Source organism: Mus caroli, chromosome 7 (genome assembly GCF_900094665.2).
Source record: "Mus caroli chromosome 7, CAROLI_EIJ_v1.1, whole genome shotgun sequence".
NCBI lineage: Eukaryota > Metazoa > Chordata > Mammalia > Rodentia > Muridae > Mus > Mus caroli.
In genome coordinates, this window is record NC_034576.1 from 56,727,015 (window position 1) to 56,736,041 (window position 9,027).

Genomic DNA, 9,027 nt, shown 5'->3' on the forward strand with positions numbered 1-9,027 from the left:
GTTTACCTTTCGCCATCTGGTAATCTCTGGGATTAGTTGTTATTGTTGTCACTGTTTAAAGATTGGAGCAGACTCTGTGTTCCACTCACCAGAAGTCTCAAAATCCTGTGGTGGGTGTCGTGGGTAGCTGGCAGGTGTCAGCAGACCCTGTGCTCTAGGTACCCAGGTGCTGGTCAGACCGGAAGAGGCTTGTGGCCCTACTCAGGCTGGTTTTCTGCTTCCCTAACTAATGCAGTCTCGGGTCCTGCACGCAATTGGATTGGAGCAGAAGCTGTGTTCCACTCAGCAGAAGTCTTAAGATCCTGTGGCGGGTGTTGTGGGTAGCTGGTGAGTGTCAACAGACCCTGAGCCCTAGCTACCCAGGTGCTGGTCTGACCGGAAGAGGCTTGTGCTTTACTAGACTTTAAAGTGGAGCTAATACCAATACTCCTCAAACTATTCCACGAAATAGAAACTAAAGGAACACTGTCAAATTCATTCTGTGAGACCATAGATAACCTGGCACATAAACCACACAAAGACTTAACAGTTCAGAAAGAGAATTCAGACCAATTTCTCTTATGAATATTGATGCAGAAATAATAAAACACTCACAAACTGAATCTAGGACATCTCTAGCTCCATCATGTTCAGGTATACTTCATCCCAGGGTTGTGGAGATGATTTAATATATGAAAATACAGCAAAGCCAACCAGAATAAAGACATCTTGAAGGAGATATATCAAATAATTATCTCATCAGATGCTGAAAAGCCTTTGAAAAAAATTCAACACTCATGGAAAAAAATTATCCAGAGCTCAGAGGCACAAGGGGCATATGTAAAAATAATCAAAACAATGTACAGCAAGCAAATAGCCAACATTAAACTAAGTGGAGTGAAATGTAAAGCAATTCCATTAAAGTAAGGTCTAAGACGAGGCTGTTCATTCTCTATTCAGCTATATCAGGGTCCTTTCAGCATAATCTTGCTGGCATATATGATAGTGTCTGCATGTGGTGGCTGATTATGGGATGGATTCCCAGCTGGAGCAGTCTCTGGATGGTCCATCCTTTGTGTCTTCATTTCTATTCCATTGATCTACCTGTCTGTCACTGTACCAGTATCATGCAGTGTTTGTCACAATTGCTCTGTAGTACAGCTTGAGATCAGGCATGGTGACTCCACCAGAGGTTCTTTTATCGTTGAGAATAGTTTTTGCTATCCTAGGATTTTTGTTATTCCAGATGAATTTGCAAATTGCCCTTTCTAACTCTGTGAAGAATTGGAATTGAGTTGGAATTTTGATGAGAATTTCATTGAATTTGTAGATTGCTTTTGGCAAGATAGCCATTTTTGCTATATTAATCCTGCCAATTCATGAGCATGGGAGATCTTTCCATCATTTGAGATCATTTTCGATTTCTTTCTTCAGAGACTCGAAGTTCTTATCATACAGATCTTTCACTTTCTTAGTGTCACACCATCTATTACATGGAACACAGGGCCCCCAATGGAGGAGCTAGAGGAAGTACTCAAGGAGCTAAAGGGGTCTGCAACCCTATAGGTGGAATGACAATATGATCTAACCAGTATCCCAAGAGCTCTTGTCTCTAGATGCATATGTAGCAGAAGATGGCCTAGTCAGGTATCATTGGGAAGAGAGGTCCCATGATCTTGCGAACTTTATATGCCCCAGTACAGGGGAACACCAGGGCCAAGAAGTGGGAGTGGGTGGGTAGGGGAGCAGGGCAGGGGGGTATAGGGAACTTTCAAGATAGCATTTGAAATGTAAATGAAGAAAATATCTAATAAAAAATAATAATAAAAAAAAGAATTGGAGACACAGAAATGAACCCACACACCTATGGTCACTTCATCTTTCACAACGAAGCTAAAACCATCCAGTGGAAAGAAGTCAGCATTTTCAACAAATGGTGCTGTCTCAACTGTCAGCATGTAGAAGAATGTGAATTGATCCATTCTTATCTCCTTGTACTAAGGTCAAATGTAAGTGGATCAAGGAACTCCCCATAAAATCAGAGACACTGACACTGATAGAGGAGAAAGTGGGGAAGAGCCTCAAAGACATGGGCACAGGGTAAAAATTACTGAACAGAACACCAATGTCTTGTGCTGTAAGGTCAAGAATTGACAAATGGGACCTCATAAATTTGCAAAGCTTCTGTAATGCAAAGGACACTGTCAATAAGACAAAATGGCAATCAACAGATTAGAAAATGATCTTTACCAATCCTAACTCCAATAGGGGGCTAATATCCAATATATATATATTGGATATTATCCAATATATATATTGGCTAATATCCAATATATATATATATATTAAGAAATTGGATTCCAGAAAAACAAATAACCCTATTAAAAGTGGGGTACAGAGCTAAATTAAGAATTCTCAACTAAGGAACACCGAATGGTTTAGAAGCACCTAAAAAATGTCCAACATCCTTAATCATCAAGGAAATGCAAATCAAAACAACCCTGAGATTCCACCTCACACCAGTCAGAATGGCTAAGATCAAAATCTCACGTGACAAGAGATATGGCAAGGATGTGGAGAAAGAGAAATCTCCTCCATTGCTGGTGGAACGGCAAGGTGATACAACTACTCTGTAAATCAGTTTGGTGGTTCCTCAGAAAATTGGACATAGTTTTACTGGAAGATCCAGCAATACCACTTCTGGGCATATACCTAGAAGATGCTCCAACTTGTAATAAGGACCCATGCTCCCCTATGTTCATAGCGCCTCATTTATAATCGCCAGAAGCTGGAAATTAACCCAGATGTCCCTCAACAGAGGAATGGATACAGAAAATGTGGTTCAATTACACAATAGAGTACTACTCAGCTATTAAAATTTAGGAAAAATTATGAAACTCATAGGCAAATGGATGGAACTAGAAAATATCATCCTGTGTGAGGTAACCCAATCACAAAAAGAACACACATGATATGTACTCAGTGATAAGTAGATATTAGCTTAGAATCTAAGGATACCCAAGATACAATTTGAAAAACACATGAAACTCAAAAAGAAGTAAGACCAAAGCAAGGACCAAAATCACTTTGATCCTTCTTAGAATGTGAAACAAATCACCCATGCAAGGAGTTACAGAGAAAATGTTCAAAGCAGAGACTGAAATGATGACCATCCAGAGACTGCCCCTCCTAGGGATCCATTCCATAAACAACCAACAAACCCAGACACTATTGCAGATGCCTACAAGAGCTTGCTGACAGGAGATTGATATAGCTGTCTCCTGAAAGGCTCTGAAGTGCCTGGCAAATACAGAAGTGGATGCTCACAGTCATTCATTGGACAGAGAACAGGGTCCCCAATGAAGTAGCTAGAGAAAGTACTTAGAGAGCTGAAGGGGTTTGCAGCCCTATAGGAGGAACAACAATATGAACTAACCAGGAACCGTAGAGCTCCCTGGGACTAAACCACCAATCAAAGAAAACACAAGGAGGGACTCATGGCTCTAGCTGCATATGTAGCAGAGGATGGCCTAGTTGGTCATCAATGGGAGGAGAGGCCCTTGGTCCTGTGAAGGTTCTATGCCCCAGTATAGGGGAATGCCTAAATCAGGAATTAGAGTGGGTGGGTTGAGGATCAGGGAGATGGGGGAGAGGATAAGGGATTTTCAGAGGTGAAACTAGGAAAGGGGATAGCATTTGAAATGTAAATAAAGAAAATATCTAATTTTAAAAATTTCTTTTAAAAAATGGGGTATAGAGCTAAAGACAGAATTCTCAACACAGGAATCTCAAATATCTGAGAAGCACCTAAAAAAATGTCCAGTCCTGTGTCATAAAGGAAATGCAAATCAAAACAACTCTGAGGCTCAGTCTTACATCCATCAGAATGGCTAAGATAAAAAGACAAGAGTTAACACATGCTGGCAGGATGTGGAGCCAGGGGGATGATCCTCCATTACTGGTGGGAGTACAAACTCGAATAACCACTTTGTGCATCAATTTTACATTTTCTCAGAAAACTGGGAATAGTTCTACCTCCAGACCCAGCTATACCACTCCTGGACATTTACTCAAAATACCACCATCCCAACAAAGACACTTGATTAATTATGTTCCTAGCATCTTTATATAATAACCAGAAACTAGAAACACTATAAAGTCCCTCAACTGAAAAACAGATAAAGAAAATGTGGAAAATCTATACAAGGAGATATTATTCAGACATTAAAAGCAAAGACATCATGAATTTTGCAGACAATTGGATGGAACTTGATTATATCATCCTGAGTGAGGTAATCCAGTCCCTAAAGTACAGACATGGTATATACTCACTTATGAGTGGGTATTAGCTATAAAATACAGGTAACATGTTACACTCCACAGACCCAAGGAAGCTATGTAAGAAGCAACCTTAAGGGAGAATTCTTGAATCTCATTTAGAAGGGTTAATAAAATAGTTATAAGAGGAAGATGGGGGGATGGTTGGGAGAGGTGATAGGGAGAGGCATGGGGGTTCAGAATCAAGTGTGGGGAGGGACAGGGGAGATGGCCACATGGCATTGAGAGTCAATGCAAATCTGCTACTGACAGGGCTAGGGAGGTGGGGACATCTCCAGAATTAGACAGAGACCTGTGATAAGCGAGGTATCTAAGAATCAATGGCCGGTAGCCTATCTGTGACTCACATCACTGGGGTATAGAAAACTGAACAGGCCACCTGTTATAGCTGGGCAGGCATCCCAATTGTGTAAAAGGGACAGCAACCTACATACAAAGCTTGCTATCCTAAATTCATCTTGTGTATAAGAAATGCAGACACATGGGACACTGTGGGAATAATCAAGGAATAACTGGCCCAGCTCGAATCCCATCCAATGGAAAGCAGTAATCCCTAACACTATTAATGATTCTCTTATGCTTTTAGACAGGTGTCTAGCATGGCTGTCCTCTGAGAGGCTCTACTCAGCAGCTGACTTAGACAGAGGCAGACACAGCCAAACAGTGGATGGAGCCTGGGGACTCTTATGGAAGATTAAGAGGAAGGATTGCAGACACTGAAGAGACTAGGAACTACACAGGAAGGCCAACAGTCAGTTAACCTGGACCCTTTGACTGTCAGAGACTGAACTACCAACCAAAGAACATACAGGACCTGTACCTAGGCATCTCTTCATATATGTAGCAGATATACAACTTGGTCTTCATGTGGATACTGAACAACTGGAGCAAGGGCTATCCCAAAAGCTGTTGACTGTAAGTGGATATGTTCTTCTAGATGGGCTGTCCTGTCTGACCACAGTGGAAGAGGATGCACCTAGCCTCACAGGGTTTGGGGGATATGCAGTGTGGTCCCCACATGCTCAGAGGAGAGCAGGAGGGGATGTGGGATGGAGGAAAAGATTGGTGGAGGTGGTGACCAGGAGGTGGGCAGTGAGTAGAATGTAAAGTAAGTGAAAAGAAAAAAAAAGTATTCATGAACTAAACACTGCATCTGAGATTAATGATTTATTTATCTAAAAAATAAAATAAAATAAAATATCACTTCTGCTGAAGTATGACAGACTAATCCATCTGTGCAGGTCTCTCCACCCTGTATAATCTTACTCCCATGCCCACTCTTTTGAGTGAGACTCCTCTATGAAAAGTTTCCTGAGTTCATTCTCTGTGCCTCTGTTATGCTTCTATAGTCATTGCCTCTGTAGACATGCAGAGTTCCCATGACTGCTATCATATGTTTGCCCTAGAAAATCCACCTCAACTAGTAAATGCATACCCAAAGAAACGCTCTTCTGTGAGGTAAAATAAAATTCAGGATCTTTTTTTGTGTTAAACAGTAAGTAGCAAAGCCACTAGTAGATATCTACAGACAGTTGGGGAAGAGAGAAAGGAAGAAAAAGAATTAAATCCAATCTTCTTGTACTGACTCAACAAAAGTCCATTTCAGAATCTCAATAGCAGGGAGCTGTCTTGACTGATGAAGTAATCTTTGACAAGTCTCTTCCTCCTAAAATTTATATTCTCCATGCTTAAACTATCTTCCTGTGTTGTTTCATTTTATATTAAAATCAATGTAACATTTGCTAGGATGCAAATACTCCTTTAACATTGTTGAGGTATTATCATATGATTCACTAGTTTTCCAGGAAAATTTAAAGGACCTACAAATTATTTATGATATTTTATGTATTTTTTTTTCATCCTACGTACCATCTAGAATATTGACATAATTGTCAGGTAAATGGCAATGTCTTGGGATCATTATTCTCCTTGCAATTCCACCACTGTGTTTATTGGATCCACAGATAAATTTCAATTTTAAGTACTAATTTAATCCATGATTTATTAACAAGGCAGAATTGTGTATTTAATAATATTATACTACATATGGTATAGGAATAAAAATAAATTAAAGACTAAAATCATTAAAAATTGTCAATTAAAAGGTACTAGACAAAACTGGATTAATAATATAAAATATTTTAAAGTTCTAAAAAACTGCTTCTAGTTTGACAACCAGCATAAATTTGATCCTTCAGGTCCAATTATTCATTTTTTTTTTTTTTTTGAGACAAGCGCTCATACAGTAGAGGCAATGGAAAACCCTGGAATTGAAGTTGTAATCCTATTGTCTGTCTTCACCTTCAGATAACTAGAATTACAATCTTAGCGGTCCATGCTTGACTCCTTCATATTTGCTTTCAAGAGTTTATTATATTGCTATAACTGTAGGAAGCTTGTTGTTTGGGAACACACTTATTGGGCATAGTTCTATTTATATACAAAGCTGATTAGATGACACATGGATATCAATATAATAAAATACCATGAATTAATGAAAAAGGATGAGGATGACCTATTTATTGGGTATGAACAGCAATAAATGTCTGGAAGAGTAGAAAGAGTTAATTTCATAGCTTTTGTAGTATTTGAAAATTCCCATGAAACACAACTCTCTTTGAGTAGTGTTCTAGCTTGAACATGCAAGAGAATCAAGCTTGATTCTAACTGCATGATAAGCTGATGGGGTAAATTAATATAGTATTTTACATAAATCAGTCAAAATATTATCAGGGGAGTAGATGGTAGGGATCTGGGAGGAGCTGATGCAGAATTAGGTGATTGTGATCAAAACACAAACTCATGTATGAAATTCTCAGAGCTAATAGAATATTATAGTTAAAACATAAATTACTAATAAATATTCTTATTTTAGAGTACATACAAATAGAATAATGCATAAAATTTATAGGAGGGTCCCAAAAATCAAAGGAAAGGTACTCTAAGAATCACAAACTGTTTTAACATTATTAATAATGGGAAACTACCTCATTGTATGTGGTTTTTCAAATGGAGAATGGCCTGCCTTACTGAATGATATATTTCAAAACAAATCGTTCATTGCTTCCTGAAGTAGCCAGAGGAGGAACAATGGAGAAAACCCTCTATGCAAAAGGCAGAAAATGAATATTGATGTATGGGGATGAAAACATAGCCTGAAGGAACAAAAGAAAAGCCAGAGGATCTGGTGGAGCACAGACAGCTGCTCCTGGGGGATGATCCTGGGCTAAGCTGCAGGGAGCAAAGGGAACCTGGAGAAGTCAGAGCATGGGCTGAGCTCCTGGGATAGCCAGTAGCATTTTTTTTTTAAATTTTGATTAGATGTTTTCTTAATTTACATTTCAAATGTTATCCAATTTCTTGGTCTTCCTCTGAAAAACCCCTCCCCTTATCCCCTCCCCCCTCCCCCTGTTTACCAACACACCCACTCTTTTAAAATTACACACAAAAGACATCCTTCTGTAACTTCCTTCTGTAATATCTTTTTGTGTAGCATTTTTTTTCTATGAAGTAATTTTATAAAGAAATTTTTTCTGAGAGGTTATAAAAAAGCCTGAGAAAAACAAAACAAAGTGTGGCTGTTGGGGCTCTCCTCTGTCTACCAAAGGCACATGTATGTGTGTATGTGTGTGTGTCTGTGTCTGTGTGTCTCTGTGTGTGTATGTCTGTCTATGAAAGGAAGGAAATGACATGAGCTAGGCTGACTCCATGACACGCTGCAAACTAGCCGTTTAGGAGAACATGCTTCAATTTCCACTTCCCAGAACTGGGCAAGTCAGTTGCTGGAACATGAAGACTTAGGTGTTGAAGTTGAGATATACCCCACCCCAACTTTGGAATGATAGTTAGCCAAGCTTGTCACCAAGAGGTCCAAAGCCACCAATCTTTGGCATGAGCAAACATAGTTAGTCTGAATCATCGCATCACCCAGACCCACAGAGGGTCAAGATCATTCACTCTTCCCTATATTTCCTCCTTTTTGGCTTTAAAAGTAAATCTGCAAATTGAAACAGGGTGCTTCCATCCTGATGGAACTGGGCTTGCAGGAATAAATGCTCTTTTGCATTTGCATACTACTTGACTGTGGTGTATCATTCTTCATGACTCACGGACTCTAACATCTATATGTATATATACTTAAGAGTTAAAAGAGTTCAGAGTTTCTCCTTGAGTATTCCTGCCTGTCCCAGAAAATTAAGTTCTGTTCCTTCAGTAGTGCTGACTCTGTATGTACTGTGCTGCAGTCAGGGACCTCCCCCCACGGCTGCTATCAGAAAGACCAATGCTGTACCCCTTCACTGCCTGCCTTGGTTTACCCTGTGATGACAAAACTGGCTTTCATAACATTATATCTGTCTTTTACATAATCTTGGAAGGTACTTGTCTGTACTTCCTACTTTCATAGGTAATATTAACTCCTTCTCAGGTCTCCGATGGTGCTAAAGGCTAGATAGTTGGAGTCTTATGAATAGGTTTGAGCTATTTAGGATTAAAGAAGATGTTTTTATGTTGCGGCCCGCCTGCGGTCCACAACACGAACGGTTCACTGAGAATGGCAGTTCCCTGCAAAGAGAGGTAACTAGATAGGGCGGAAGAAACAATGGAGTCAAGACAACATTCGGATCAAGACTCAATTTAATATTTCCAGACACTCAGTTTATAAAGGAAGGGGGAGGGAACCCAATTTCCCGCCAAGTAACTCAGGGTCCA